Below are 15,508 nucleotides of genomic sequence, written 5' to 3'. Positions count from 1 at the left end.
CTCCCCATAAGGGAATAAGGGCAGATTTTTGTTTATTACACAACGCAGCAATGCCCTCCTCTGTGTTATGAAGCTGTTATTGTCACTCAAAAGAAACCAGACCATTTCTGCCTGGGTGTGCCCTGCTTGCTGGTGTGAGCAAAGGTTTCAGAAAGCGATCTCTTGGGTCTCTATGTAAGAAGCAGAGTAACAGATATCGAGTGATGTCTTCCGCCTGAGGTTGACCACAAATGTATAGTTAAAGCCATGTATGGAAGTGAGAGCTGGACCATAAAGAAAGCTGATCGCCGAAGAATCGATGCTTTTGAATTCTGGTGCTGGAGGAGACTCTTGAGAGTCCCATGGACTGCAAGAAGATCAAACCTATCTATTCTGAAGGAAATCAGCCCTGAGTGCTCACTGGAAGGACAGATCCTGAAGCTGAGGCTCCAGTATTTTGGCCACCTCATGAGAAGAGAAGACTCCCTGGAAAAGACCCTGATGTTGGGAAAGATGGAGGGCACAAGTAGAAGGGGACGACAGAGGACGAGATGGTTGGACAGTGCTACCAGCATGAGCTTGACCAAACTGCGGGAGGCAGTGGGAGACAGGAGTGCCTGGTGTGGTCTGGTCCATGGGGTCACAAAGAGTCGGACACGACTAAATGACTAAACAACAACAACAACAAGGAAACTGCTGAGAGTTTGGTCTGAGAACTAGCTCTAAAATGCTGTGTTCCCAAGAGAGGGTACCAAGATGGAGATCTGGCATTTATTATTAGTTCTTCTAGATTTCAATCCCTTAGTTGACACTTAATCAAGGTCAAAGCAGAGCTCAGGTGGAAAAGAGGACTGCAGGCAGCCACTGTTTTAGCTGTGTCCGATATTTGTGCGACTGCACATGCACCAAACCTGGAAGTGACTCGAAAATGTCACAAAAACATCACATAGGGTGGGGGGACACATGGAATGGGGTCTTTGCAGGCTTCTTCAATGGTGTTTCAAATATATGCTATTTCACTTTCCAGAGTTGGTTATCACCCTGTTCCATAGAGCACAGTCATAAATTGCTGCAACTGATTTTAATCTCGGATTTTTAGGTTGCTACAGCCTGCCCTGGAGCCTCTAACATGGGAAGTCACCCTTTGCCTGGCTCAAAGGTACCCTCAAGTTATCTCCAGCCCACGTCACTTATTTGCTTGCTTTCTCACTTAGAGCTGTCTAACAAGGTTGACACATCCTCCTCTGCCTTCCCTTGATGATTGTTCCTTTGGCTGCTATAATCCCAGTCTAAATGTTTGGAAACACAAATGTGTCCATAACCCCTCTAGAGCCTGATCGGATTTCCGCAGAGAGCAGCCAATCACACAGCTCCAGGCGTTTTCGGCCCCTTAGCCCGAGCCAGACTGCTGCCGATTCAACGCCCAGATCTCATAAACCTGAGGAAATGATGTCAGGGGTGACGCATAGAAAATATTTACTCTAGCCGCAATATCAAACAAAGAGTGATTTGTCGTTATCAGGTGACAGCGGTGAGAAAAGTGGAGCAGAGAAGTCCTGGATTTAAAGAGCTAAGGAACCACACACATGCAAGGCCACCAAAGTTGATTCTTGTGTCTTATGCACCAGCGGGCCGAAATTCTGCAGGTGCAGCTTTCCTCTTGGCTGCATTTGCACCTGTTGGATTTTGGCCTGCACAGTCACAGTCCTCTCCCCTCTCTCCCTCACCACCCAGGCCAAGACCCAGAAGGTCACAGGGACATTGATGAAATTTTATTTCAAGGAGGGCGGACAGTTGTCTGATTCCATATTTAATTTTTTTGGTAGTGAAGTGATTCCCCCAAATGGAGCTGAAATTTGGGGAGATGACTTGAATGCTATTAAAGGGTTAGAAATGGTTCAGAATCCATTTCTTTGGAGATTATTCTCTTCACCCAACGGGACATCATTTGATGAACGGAAGCTGGTTGGACAATGGTCAAGGTGAGAGTCGACTGTGCATGAGTTAATTACCTGAAACGAAAGACATCCTTGCCCAATGGACGCTTTCCATCCAATTGCTATATGGAACTGAGGAGCACACATTGGGGAAAATTAAACATTCAATGTAAAGGTAAAGGGACCCCTGACCGTTAGGTCCAGTCGTGGCCGACTCTAGGGTTGCGGCGCTCATCTCGCTTTATTGGACGAGGGAGCCAGTGTACAGCTTCCGGGTCATGTGGTCAGCATGACTAAGCCGCTTCTGGCGAAACCAGAGCAGTGCACGGAAACGCTGTTTACCTTCCCGCCAAAGCGGTACCTATTTATCTACTTGCACTTTGACATGCTTTTGAACTGCTAAGTTGGCAGGAGCTGGGACCGAGCAACAGGAGCTCACCCCATTGCGGGGATTCGAACCGCCGACCTTCTGATCGGCAAGTCCTAGGCTCTGTGGTTTAACCCACAGCGCCACTCATGTCCACAAGCATTCAATGTAGCCTTGATTATTATCGTTTGCAGGAGCTGAATGAGGTTCTGAAGATGGACGAGGGCTAACTAAGGAGTCGACTCTACTGGACAGATTCCAGGAGGGACCCACAAGCGATTAAATCATCTTAATGTTCCCTGTGCTTCCCTCTAGTGATTTCGGAGCATTTTAGAGCTAGTTACTTGTCTAAACTTCTGCCTGTACAATTAAGATCTGCCTTCGTTGAGTTGGGATTTCAAGCAACGCTGGACAAGATTTCATACACAGATAGACTATGCATATGCGGGCAATCGCAGGTAGAAGGTATTATTCATTATTTGTTTCGAGAAGCCTTGTTTGTTCAAGGAAGCAGTCATCCCCTGGAGAGGGTCCAGTTTTTCCATAGTGACTCCAACACTTGGTGATTCGCAAGATGGCCCTTTTCACGTTGGCGGCAATGAGGATTAGGAAGAAGGAATTGGACCGTGAACTGCAAGGAAGATTCGGAGGTCTAAATCTGAAAGACACTTTGTGTAGAAGTGGAGGCTCCCTAGCTATAGTCTCGCTAGAAATTGATGGTTCTGTTTGTTTTAGTAGATGCCTTGATTTATATTTTGTGTTTGAAATTGCTTGTGCTTCTATGCTTTGGCAAGCACTGTAAACTTACATCTCCTTCCTTCTCCCTCTCCTTCCCCTCTTCCCCTCTCTCTCCACCCTCCTCCCTCCTTCTTCCTGCTCCCTCTCCCTTCTTCTCCCTCTCTTTTTCTCCCTCACCACCCCCTTCTCAGTTACTCACAGTGGGCTGTCAATGGAGGAAGAAAGCAATCTCAGCCGCTGGCAGCTCACACAGACACAGACCCCCTACTTTTGGAAAACAGCAACAACAACCTGATATCTAAATGGTAGTTTTCTTTACGGGAAGGGTGCCACAGAACTTCTGGGTGGGTTACGCGGACCCCCTGGGGTCTGCAAACCACCAGTTGGGAACCACTGCTCTCAGCAAAGCAAGCATTATCCAGAGACTTCAGGTTCTGCGATTAAGGACATTGGGCAGTGATTTTTCTCCCGCTTGGACTACAGTGGTACCTCGGGTTACAGATGCTTCAGGTTACAGACACTTCAGGTTACAGATGCTTTAGGATGAGAGCAGAAATCGTGCTCCAGCGGTGGGGCGGCGGTGGGAGGCCCCATTAGCTAAAGTGGTGCTTCAGGTTAAGAACAGTTTCAGGTTAAGAATGGACCTCCGGAATGAATTAAGTAATTAACCCAAGGTACCACTGTACTGCATTGTGCTCTACATGGGGCTACCTTAGAAGGTGACTCGGAAACTGCAATTAATCCAGACTACGGCAGCTAGATTGGTGGCTGGAAGTGGCTGCAGAGACGACCGGTAGGTCCTGAGAGATCTACATTGGCTCCCAGTATGTTTCCGAGCACAATTCAAAGTGTTGGTGCTGACCTTTAAAACCCTAAACAGCCTCGGTCCAGTATGCCTGAAGGAGCGTCTCCATCCCCATCGTTCAGCCCGGACACTGAGGTCCAGCTCTGAGGGCCTTCTGGTGGTTCCCTCACTGTGAGAAGTGAGGTTACAGGGAACCAGACAGAGGGCCTTCTCAGTAGAGGCGCCCGCCCTGTGGAATGCCCTCCCATCAGATGTCAAGGCAATAAGCAACTATCTTACTTTTAAAAGACATCTGAAGGCAGCCCTGTTTAGGGAAGTTTTTAATGTTTGATGCTGTGTTGTGTTTTTAATGAGCTGCTCAGAGTGGGTGGGGTACAAATAATATATTATTATTATTATTATTATTATTATTATTATTATTATTATTATTATTATTACTACACTGTTCACAGTCAAAGTAGGATTTGAACTCGAGTCTCCATAGCTGACAGCTCATATTATCAGTCATGACACTAGGAACTGCCACGTCGTGACATCACATGCCTCTGAATAGCAGCTGCTCAGATTAACAGCAGGAGAAAGCTATTGCACCCGCGTCCCACTTTTGGACTTCCTGGGGGTGCAGGATTGGGCACTATGTGGAATTGGATGCTGGCCGAGATAGACCTTTGATCTGATCTGGCAACGCCCTTCCTGTAGACTTGCCATATTTTGAAGAGCAAAACAGAGGACACATTTGCCGACTTCTACTTTTAACTATGGATCGCTATGACCATTGCCATTATACATACCCATGAAAAAGAGGACAGGTCCTGGAAAAAGAGGATGTATGGCAGCCCTAATATAGAAGTAGTAAAAGATCTCTCTTCTCTCTCCCCGCCCCCTGCACTCCCTTTTGTATTGCTTTGAGTTTGGGGTGGGGGAGTATTCTGAATACCCATCTAACCTCTGGATCCAGCAAGTATTAAAATATAAGTCAGGCCAGCTTCCTGTTGAGGCGATCGCCTGGGTGATGGGCCATGGAGAGAACAAAGGAAAGAGGCTCTGTGTGAGACGGCAAACCTGCAGATGGACAAAGACAGAGCTGAGAGCAGAGAGTTTGGGGTGATGTGAGCTGGAAGCAGAGCAGCAAAACAGGGAACTGAGAGAGACAGGGAGATGTTTGATTTCTGGGCCCTCTTGGGGTGTTAATGCTGTGAAGCCCTCCATCGTAGGTTCAGGTTGTAGATATGTGCAAATAAACCACATAAAGACACCTTGAGACTGACCCAGAAACTCCAGCGGGTGCAGAATGCTGCGGCGAGACTCCTTATAGGGTCCTCGCTGCGAGATCACTATCACCCGGTGCTATACCAGCTGCACTGGCTCCCGTTGGAGTACAGGATCAGGTTTAAGGTGCTGGTTTTAACCTTGAAAGCCATATACGGCCTAGGACCCTCGTACCTACGGGACCGCCTCTCCTGGTATGTCCCACGGAGGACCTCACGGTCTTCAGACAAAAACATCTTGGAGGTCCTGAGGGCCACAGGGAGGTTAGGCTGGCCTCAACCAGAGCCAGGGCTTTTTCAGCCGTGGCCCCGATCTGGTGGAACGCTCTGTCACAAGAGACCAGGGCCCTGCGGGACTTGACATCTTTCCGCAGGGCCTGCAAGACGGAGCTGTTCCACCAGGCCTTTGGCCAGGGCATAGTCTGACCCCCTCCTTTGGTAATCCTCATAGAACTCTAGCCCAACGGTTGCCATTAATTTGATTTTGAATTGATTTTAGAATGAATTGATTTTAGAATGCTGTATTACTTTTACTGTTGGGGAGGGCGGGATATAAATAAAATTTTTATTACTATTATTATTATTATTATTATTATTATTATTATTATTATTATTATTATTATTATTATTGTTATTATTATCTCCTATGTGTCTCATTTCCAAAGGAAGCACGGACACTGGGTTAAGCTTCTTGAACCCCGGGAATCTTGCACTGCACAGAGATTGGAGTGGCATGCAAGAATATTATCCAGCCTCTACTGCCTCTGTAAAGGGAGCCACGATGGAGAGATCTCCGTCTTCTAATAAAGTGGCCAGCCACTTCTTCAGCACTACCAGGATGTCAAAACAGATTTAGAGACTTCTCAGGCAAAGCCAGCTCTTTTATGAAATCTCCAAAAGCAGAGATGTGCTCCAGGGCTAGTTTCTCAGCAGAGGAGCCAAAGTTCATACATTGTCTGTGAGAATTCTAACATTTATTCTCAGCAAAACAAACCCGCCCGCCCCCCAATTACTCAATGCAGCGGGGGGGGGGGGGGAGAGAAGGAGAAGAGTTACATGACAGTAGTGTCTTGTTTTTGCACGGAAGCAAAGGGGGGCTGCATAAAATGGTTGGAGGCATTTTGCTGTCCAGGAATTTATTTTATTTTTTAGAAGGCTGAAATCAAGAGCTGAATTCTCTGTCCTGCCACAGAAGGACACCGGCTTCTGGAGGGCTGTTGCTTTTTCATGCCAAGGGGAAAAAAATTAATCACTTCTATAACCATCCGTGGTGTAGACCAGTGTTTCCCAACCACTGTTCCGCGGCACACTAGTGTGCCGCGAGATGTTGCCTGGTGTGCCGCGAGATGTTGCCTGGAGGGAGGCGGGCGAGTCGGGCGGTGAGAGGCGGGGCGGCGGCGGCGAGGAGAGGCCGCCCAGCGCGGGGCTCTCGCTGTCTGCCTGCCTGGCTGCCTGCGAGCTCGGCGGGCAGCGCCTCCGTCCGCAGCGCCCGCCTCGCGGCTCTCATTCCCTGCCCCTGCCAAAGCTCACCCAGACAAGCCGCGCTCTCCTTCCTGCCTCTCTTTGCTGCCTCCTCCCCCCCACCCCCAAAGCTTGGAGGTTCCCCGGCAAGGGGGAGGGAAAAAAATTGAAACTTACACTTTCGTGCGTCCCTCCCGGCGTGACGCTGCGCGCTGACGTCACGGGGCTGTAATGGTGGTGTGCCTCGAGATTTTTTTCATCAAACAAGTGTGCCTTTGCCCAAAAAAGGTTGGGAAACACTGGTGTAGACAATAAGATATGTGCTTGCCGTTTGGAATGGCAAGCTAGAGCATCTACAGGTGAGTAAATCTAATTGCAAGCAGGTGCCACAGGCTGACTCTACAGCTGCATGTACAGCTAGCACAGAAGCCTATTATTATTTTATTATTATTATTTATTTAATTTCTATACCGCCCTATACCCAAAGGTCTCAGGGTAGTTCACATAAAATATCAGATACGTGGCCAGCATGACTAAGCTGCTTCTGGCAAAACCAAAGCAGTGCACGGAAAAGCCACTTCCGAACTGGCGAGGAGGTGGGGTTGTGGGCCCACACCCTCCCCAGGCACGTGGGGGCTGGCTCTCAGCCCCCGTGAGAACGAGGGAATCCTTGGGCGAGTCATCTCCCTGCCTAGCCAATCAGCTGGGCAGGGAAGCGTGGCCTGGGCTATTTATGCCCGGCGTGCCCCGAGGACCGCCCTCTCTTTGCCTCTCCAGCTGATCAGGTTTCCCACCCTGCCCGCCCCTTAGTTTACTCCTTTGACCTTGCTAAGGCGCCTGGTAGGAATTTTTCCCCACTTGGCGAATTGACACCTGCCATTTGGTTTTTTCGCCTACCTCGTAGCAAATCGTCACAACTTCCCGGTATTGGCGGTTAGGCATTGGTAGGGGTATTGTTATGCAAATGGGGGGAAGGAAGTGCCATCACCTTCCCCCAAAAGCAAAGTAAAGGATTCCGGGGGGCGTTGCCCTGTCCGAAGCCTATGGAGGTGTGGGCTTAAGGCACGCCCCCGAGCGGTGACCCCGGGGGAGATCCTAGTTGATGTACATCAGCAGGACTCCCGCTACTGGTGGTTAACCCTTGCCGATCTTCATGCAATCGGGCTGAACCCGGTTAGCTGTTAGGACCAATGCCTAAGCCAATACCGCTCAATTCCTGCAGTCAATAAAGTTGTGGCCTTTTACGCCCATTAACCTTAAAATACCATGTTCTGTGTCTTTATTTCCCAAGGGGGGAGGGGGACTTGCCACGCAACGCCGTTTACCTTCCCGCCGGAGCGGTACCTATTTATCTACTTGCACTGGTGTGCTTTCGAACTGCTAGGTGGGCAGGAGCAGGGACCGAGCAACGGGAGCTCACCCCGTCGCGGGGGTCCGAACCGCCGACCTTCCGATCTGTGGTTTAGACCACAGCTTCACCCGCGTCCCCTCTTCACTCCCTACCCAGCCACAAATCCTGCCCCCGGGTGAATTCCTTTGCACCAGAGAAATGAGCACCCCTGGCTCGAGCAAAAATGGAAAATATTATCGCAGCCAGAGGAAATGAGGAAGTTTGTGCTGCGTAGACAGTCAAGCCTGGGAATGAGGATTGTATAAAGCCCAGAATGAAATTAAAATTAATCAAAAACGAGATGTTTCCATAACAAGAGTTAAGAAGAACTGGCATCTCCCACTTGCTAAATCAAGATGACACTGTTGCTTTTCAGTTCCTACTTCCTGAGCTGAGGTCCAAACTACACATGACATTTGTCATATAGTTTGGCATCGCAGCGCTGATTTATTTATTTTATTTTTTTTAAATGAAACAGAGCAGTATGGCTTTGGTGGTGAGATGGATCTGGCCTTTGGCATCATACAGCTGATTAAAAAAACAAACAAAATAGCCAGGGTGGAGGAACCTATCAGATGGAGGTGATGGCGTGTGTGTGTGTTTGTGTGTGTGTGTGTGTGTGTGTGTGTGTTTAACCCTTTGCTTCTACCGGTGTCTCATTTGGAAGCAGCCCCCACCCATTGCTATTTTGCAAAGGGAAGAAAACTCCCATAGGACCAATGGAAGCTTTCTTCTCATAGCAAAGATTGCCTTATGGTAGGGGTTTTTCTCAGAAGGGTAGTAGTAGGAAAAAACCCACCCCACCCTCCCACTATATATAAGGGTCTGGTGACTTCTGTTTCAGTGTATCTGAAGAAGTGTGCATGCACACAAAAGCTTATACCCAGAACAAACTTAGTGGGTCTCTAAGGTGCTGCTGGACAATTTTTAAATTTTTAAAATTTATTTTGACTGCGTCAGACCAACACGGCTACCTCTCTTCCCTGGAAGTACCTGGCTTTTAAGTCAGACAGATCCCGTGTCCTGAAGTTCAAAACATAGGAGCTTTCCACCAGAAGCATTTTTACTTGGCATTATAGGTGAAGATATCAATAGACAGGATGCAAAATTGTTCTTATATGCAACAAAAGCGACAAGAGTATTGTTGGCTCAAAAATGGAAGCAAGAAGAAATACCAATGAAAGAAGAATGGCAGACAAAATTAATGGACTACGCAGAATTGGATAAAATGACAGGAAGGATTTGAAACCTGCAGGACCAGAGATTTACAGAAGATTTGAAGAAATATACAAATTATTTGAAGAGCAACTGTAATCAACAAATTACACTAGTAGGATTACAAGAAGTTTTGTAAGGAGAAATATATGAAATATTGGAAAGAAGAGAAAGAAGGGAGACATTAATTATGAGATTTAAATGTAATAGTGAAAATAAGAAAGGTAAATTAAGTGAAAAAGTTGGAAAATTTTCAGATGTGATTGATGGAAGTAAAAAAAATGTATAAGATATAAAAACATGTTTAATAACTTGAAAATGATATGCTAAAAAACTATTTAAAATATTTTTTTAAAAAAACATAGGAGCTTTCCTAGCTGCCGTATATGGAGTCAATCCAGCTCATTATAGCCTACACTGACTGGCAGTTGCTCTCTGGGATTTTAGACAGGGAGTCTTTTCCAGGATTGAACTTGCAAGGCAAATGCTATCCCTCTGAGCTATGGCCCTTTCCCTTTGAACATGACCCATTGGTCTCCTAAATAGATGCATCCTGGTTCTTTAGGCCTGGGAAGAAGAGGCTGCAACAATTTCATGAATGAAGACTCAGGAGCCAGATGCAAGAACATAAAAGGTGCCCTGCTGTGTGAGAGCAAATAGTCCACCTCCTTCGACATCCGGCTTCCCACACTGGTTAGCCAAACACAGCGTTGCCATGCGTCCAGAATTTCCCGGACATATCTGGAATACTGCAGTCGGCAGCAGCGTCTGGGCGGAAATCGGGGAAATGTCCAGACGTATGGCACTCCATATTGGCAGTGTCATTTTTGCCGATTTCCCGTAAAAATAGCTCAAAATGGCATGTATTGCAATTTTGCAAAAGAAGCTCAGCAAAAACCAAAAGCAAAAGCACAGCAACTTTGGCAGCCCTAGCCAAACACTTTGGCAAATTCTAAGAAAAGCGCAAGCAGTGCTTCACCCGGAGGTATATTACCTAGGAACTTGGAGGCTGCATTTAGGAACGTTTTAAAATGTTTGAAGTTTTATTCTGTTTTGAGTGTTCTGTTGGGAGCCACCCAGAGTGGCTGGGGGAAACCCAGCCAGATGGGCACGGTATAAATAATAAAATCATCATCATCATCATTTCACTATCGTTTTTCTCCATTTCCCAAGTTCAGGTGCGAGTGCCAATCCTTATGTAGCCAAAGGTCTGGAGAAGTTCAAACATTTTTTAAGGGAAAGAGATCCCCATAGGTGGGTAAAGGTAAAGGTACCCCAGACCATTAGGTCCAGTCGTGGACAACTCTGAAGTTGGCGGTCATCTCGCTCTGTAGGCCGAGGGAGCCAGCGTTTGTCCGCAGACAGCTTCCGGGTCGTGTGGCCAGCATGACTAAGCCGCTTCTGGCGAACCAGAGCAGCGCACGGAAACTCCGTTTACCTTCCCGCTGGAGCAGTACCTATTTATCTACTTGCACTTTGACGTGCTTTTGAACATCAGGGACCGAGCAACGGGAGCTCACCCTGTCGCGGGGATTCAAATTGCTGAACTTCTGGTCGAAAAGCCCTAGGCTCTGTGATTTAGATCACAGTGTCACCGGCATCCCTACCTATAGTTGGGTAGGAGCTCCCCAAATAGGCTAATGAGAACTGAGCATACTCTGTGGATGTGGAATACTGATTAGTGAGTGGGGTGGGGGGATGGAAATCCAAGGGAGGAAGAATGGAAAGGAGTATTGCGGGGCAGGGGCTGGACCACTGGCTGGCTGGAACCCCCCACCCCCCAAAACCTCAAGCAATAGGCCCATCGTCCCCTGTGAATTTGTCTCTTCCCATTCCATAAGCCAGATAAAGCCCAGTCTGTCCAGCAGCAGGATGGATTGGGAACGCTTTCAGGAGCATTAGCAGACTGCAGTTGGAAGAGGGGATGGATAGTAGATAGAGAAACGCTTCTCTCTCTCTCTCTCTCTCTCTCTCTCTCTCTCTCTCTCTCTCTCATAACACTGGAACAACCCATGGACCTCCAATGAAGCTGAATGCTTGGAAGGCTCAGGACAGATTTTTTAAAAAGTCCTTGATGCACTGCATAGTTAAACTATGGAACTCCTTCCCACTGGATGCAGGTATGGCTACCAACTTGGATGGCTTTAAAAGAGGCTTGGACAAATGTATCAAAGGGAAGGCTATCAGTAGCTACTAACCATGATGACTATCCTCTGGTCAAAGGCATTAATGACTTGAACGGCAGTCGCTAGAAACCACACGAGGGGAGAGGGCTCTTGTGGTCGGATCCTGTTTCCCACCTGGTTGGCCGCTGTGAAAACAGGATGCTGAGCTAGATGGGTCATTGGCCTGATCCTGCAAGCTCTTCTTATGTTCACCCTTAAGCATGTACCTAGCTCCCCCATCAGTGCCAACAGTTCGCACAAAGCCTTCCTTTTCCTCCTTCTCCTGCAATTCCATTTCACAGGTCAGAAAGCTTAAAAGGCAATTTAAAATGAGAAGATCAGCCAGCAATGATTCTCTCCGGGGCACCGTTTCCCTAAACAGTGGGAGGATTGATTTATCACGAATATTTAGACAGCTATTATGGTGTATTAAACTTGCAACATCATCTAGTCCACACCCCCTGCAATGCAGGAATACACAGCTGTCCCAGACAGGGATTGAACCTGCAACCTTTGCGTTATCAGAACCATGCCCTAACCAACTGAGCTATCCAGGCTGATTATTTTTTCAAGTTCGTTTTTACCTTCAACCCATCCATTCCCCATGTCTTCTCTTTGATACGCTTCTCAGCTTTCCCCTTTGACTCAGGCCACTGCCACAGACTCACCAGCAGACCTTAGGCAAGCGACTCTCTCGCCTTTAGCTCCCTTGTCCTGCCCCACATCTGCAATATGGGGCATATGAATTCTGGCTCGCCTTGCAGGGTTGTTGTAAAGATAGCAACTAGATAATGTGGGGAAAGTCCTTTGGACATGAAAGCATAACACGTACAGATTTTTTTGTTGTTTAGTCGTGTCCAACTCTTCGTGACCCCATGGACCAGAGCACGCCAGGCACTCCTGTCTTCCACTGCCTCCCGCAGTTTGGTCAAACTCATGCTGGTAGCTTCGAGAACACTGTCCCACCATCTCGTCCTCTGTTGTCCCCTTCTCCTTGTGCCCTCCATCTTTCCCAACATCAGGGTCTTTTCCAGGGAGTCTTCTCTTCTCATGAGGTGGCCAAAGTATTGGAGCCTCAGCTTCATGAACTGTCCTTCCAGTGAGCACTCAGGGCTGATTTCCTTCAGAATGGATAGGTTTGATCTTCTTGCAGTCCATGGGACTCTCAAGAGTCTCCTCCAGCACCATAATTCAAAAGCACCAATTCTTCGGCAATCAGCCTTCTTTATAGTCCTGCTCTCACTTCCATACATCACTACTGGGAAAACCATAGCTTTAACTATGCAGACTTTGACGGCAAGGTGATGTCTCTGCTTTTTGAGATGCTGTCTAGGTTTGTCACTGCTTTTCTCCCAAGAAGCAGGCGTCTGACTGCTGTCACCATCTGCAGTGATCATGGAGCCCAAGAAAGTAAAATCTCTCACTGCCTCCATTTCTTCCCCTTCTATTTGCCAGGAGGTGATGGGCCCAGTGGCCATGATCTTCGTTTTGTTGATGTTGAGCTTCAGACCATATTTTGCGCTCTCCTCTTTCACCTTCATTAAAAGGTTCTTTAATGAAAAGGTTCTCACACATACAGATAGGAAGCATTTATTTTCTTATGTCCACTGTGGTCCTTCTTGCTATTCCCCTCCCCCCACACTTAGCTTATGATTGTTCTTAGGCGATAACCTCTGCCACAGTGGTGGCTGGTACCCATTGCACCTGATAGGGCGGAAGGACAGGAGATCAACAGTAGATGGCGCTAACGACAGGCAGAGCCACCCCTGGCTGGTTTTAACTAAGGAGGCAGGCAGGCAGGCAGAGCTGTGTGGTGAACCCTCAATTCTGCAGTGAGTATCCACATTAGGCATGGCTTTTGCAAGTCCTTGATGCCTGCAAAGCCTTCCACTTGGTCTAAGAGCAGAGGTGTTCAGTATTCTCTGTGTCGACTGGCCCCAAGCTGGTGCCCTCCAGGCATTTTTCATTCATTTGTTTCATTTTTTCATTCATTGCATTTATAGATTTTTTTTGTCCAAGGGACTCAAGGCACATACATAGTCACCCCCCATCTCATTTACTCCCCACAACAACCCAAAGTTCTCCTCCTCTTCATTTAATCCCCACAACAACCTGGTTGTAGCTTAGGCTGAGAGTCAGTGACTAGCCCAAGGTCACCCAGTGAGATTCATGGCCAAGTGGGGATCCGAACCCTGATCTCCTAGATCCTAGTCTGACACTAACCCAGGCATAGGCAAACTTGGCCCTCCAGATGTTTTGAGACTACAATTCCCATCATCCTTGACCACTGGTCCTGTTAGCTAGGGATGATGGGAGTTGTAGTCCCAAAACATCTGGAGGGCCGAGTTTGCCCATGCCTGCACTAACCCATGGGTAGGCAAACTAATGTCCAGGGATGGATGCGGCCCAATAGCCTTCTCAATCTGGCCTGCGGACGGTCCGGGAATCAGCGTGTTTTTACATGAGTAGAATGTGCCCTTTTATTCGAAATGCATCTCTGGGTTATTTGTGGGGCCTGCCTGGTGTTTTTACTTGAGTAGAATGTGTGCTTTTATTTAAAATGCATCTCTGGGTTGCAGTGGTACCTCGGGTTAAGTACTTAATTTGTTCCGGAGGTCCGTTCTTAACCTGAAACTGTTCTTAACCTGAAGCACCACTTTAGCTAATGGGGCCTCCTGCTGCTGCCACATTTCTGTTCTCATCCTGAAGCAAAGTTCTTAACCTGAAGCACTATTTCTGGGTTAGTGGAGTGTGTAACCTGAAGCGTATGTAACCTGAAGCGTATGTAACCCGAGGTACCACTGTATTTGTGGGGCCTGCCTGGTGTTTTTACATGAGTAGAATGTGTGCTTTTATTTAAAATGCATCTCTGGGTTATTTGTGGGGCATAGCAATTCGTGCATTCCCCCCCCAAAATAGTCTGGCCCCCCACAAGGCCTGAGGGACAGTGGACCAGCCCCCTGCTGAAAAAGTTTGCTGACCCCTGCTGACTAACCACACTGGCTCTTCGTTGTGATTTGGACTACAATTCCCATCGGCCCCAGCAGGAACAAGGGGAGCTGTGGTTCCAAACCCTTGGGAGAGCCCACGCTGGGTATGGCTGGTTTAGGCAGCCTGGCATTGACTCTCCAGGTTTTTAAATGGAAGACTTTCCCCAGCCCTATGTGGAGACACCAGGCAGGAATTGAACCAGGGGAGCCTTCTGTATGCGAAGCCAACGCTCTACCCATTGAGCCAAACCTTTCCCTAAGTAACGCCAGGTGGCAGAATGAAGAAAGCTGGAAAGCAGTGCTCAAAAGGGGGCACGAGAGAAACAAGAGAACATGAGCAGTTGTCATGTACCAGCGAGACAGCTGAGTGTGCCAACTGTACACTTTGGCTATGCAAAAGACAATGTGTTCAATTTGGCTCCCATCCAGGCTGGATTTACGTGGTTGTAATTCCACTGGCAAAGGCAGAGCGATATTTTCGCAGCGGACAATGCACTCAAACTGAGGCCCGATGGAAATGTGGCACTCAGTCAAGTCCCCCCCCCCTTTTTTTAACCTCTCAACGGACATTTTTCTCACTCTACGAAGGTTTTTGGGGTGGTGAAGGAAGGTTTTTTTGCATCAGGGTTCCCGATAGAGGAGGGGGGTGATTTGCAATGCACCCACTGCAATTCCTGGTTAAAAACTACTAATTTTCCTGGCGTTAAGGAACAACACTCGGCTAGGTCCTGCGATGCCAATTCTGGATTGGGGCTTTGCAAAGCAACACACGAAGAAGAGCTCTGTTTAACCCTGAAGCTCACATCCTTCGTTATCTAATCGCCCACCCGTCTCAATCACACTGAGGTGTTGCTACTCTGTGAAATGAACATAAAGGTAAAGGGACCCCTGACCATTAGGTCCAGTCGTGGCCAACTCTGGGGTTGCGGCACTCATCTCGCTTTATTGGCCGAGGGAGCCGGCGTACAGCGTCCGGGTCATGTGGCCAGCATGACTAAGCCACTTCTGGCGAACCAGAGCAGCACATGGGAATGCCGTTTACCTTCCTGCCAGAGCGGTACCTATTTATCTACTTGAACTTTGATGTGCTTTCGAACTGCTAGGTGGGCAGGAGCAGGGACCGAGCAACGGGAGCTCACCCCGTCGCGGGGATTTGAACCGTCGACCTTTTGATCGGCAAGTCCTAGGCTCTG

The 15,508-nt window shown here is 48.0% G+C and overlaps 3 protein-coding genes and 1 long non-coding RNA gene across 4 annotated transcripts in view; 1 reads left to right on the top strand and 3 right to left on the bottom strand.

The window, feature by feature from the left end:
• The window catches only part of LOC308569735, a 394,467-nt gene that overhangs the window by 244,412 nt on the left and 134,547 nt on the right, over positions 1-15,508 (top strand). The gene's annotated exons all lie outside the window — the stretch shown is intronic.
• The window catches only part of ZBTB47 (zinc finger and BTB domain containing 47), a 416,665-nt gene that overhangs the window by 275,734 nt on the left and 125,423 nt on the right, over positions 1-15,508 (bottom strand). The gene's annotated exons all lie outside the window — the stretch shown is intronic.
• VIPR1 (vasoactive intestinal peptide receptor 1) overlaps positions 1-15,508 on the bottom strand; it is a 115,617-nt gene that overhangs the window by 88,641 nt on the left and 11,468 nt on the right. The window lies entirely within an intron of this gene.
• The window catches only part of ADCYAP1R1 (ADCYAP receptor type I), a 391,549-nt gene continuing 386,725 nt past the window's right edge, over positions 10,685-15,508 (bottom strand). Inside the window, exon 19 of the transcript XR_014000755.1 lies at positions 10,685-10,707. The gene's annotated coding sequence lies outside the window, so the exon portion shown is untranslated. The remainder of the gene's footprint in view (positions 10,708-15,508) is intronic.

The sequence above is a fragment of the Podarcis bocagei genome, assembly GCF_964188305.1.
Source record: "Podarcis bocagei genome assembly, chromosome: 12".
Classification (NCBI taxonomy): domain Eukaryota; kingdom Metazoa; phylum Chordata; class Lepidosauria; order Squamata; family Lacertidae; genus Podarcis; species Podarcis bocagei.
The sequence above is the reverse complement of the archived record's forward strand: the minus strand, read 5'-3'. Positions and strand labels throughout refer to the sequence as shown.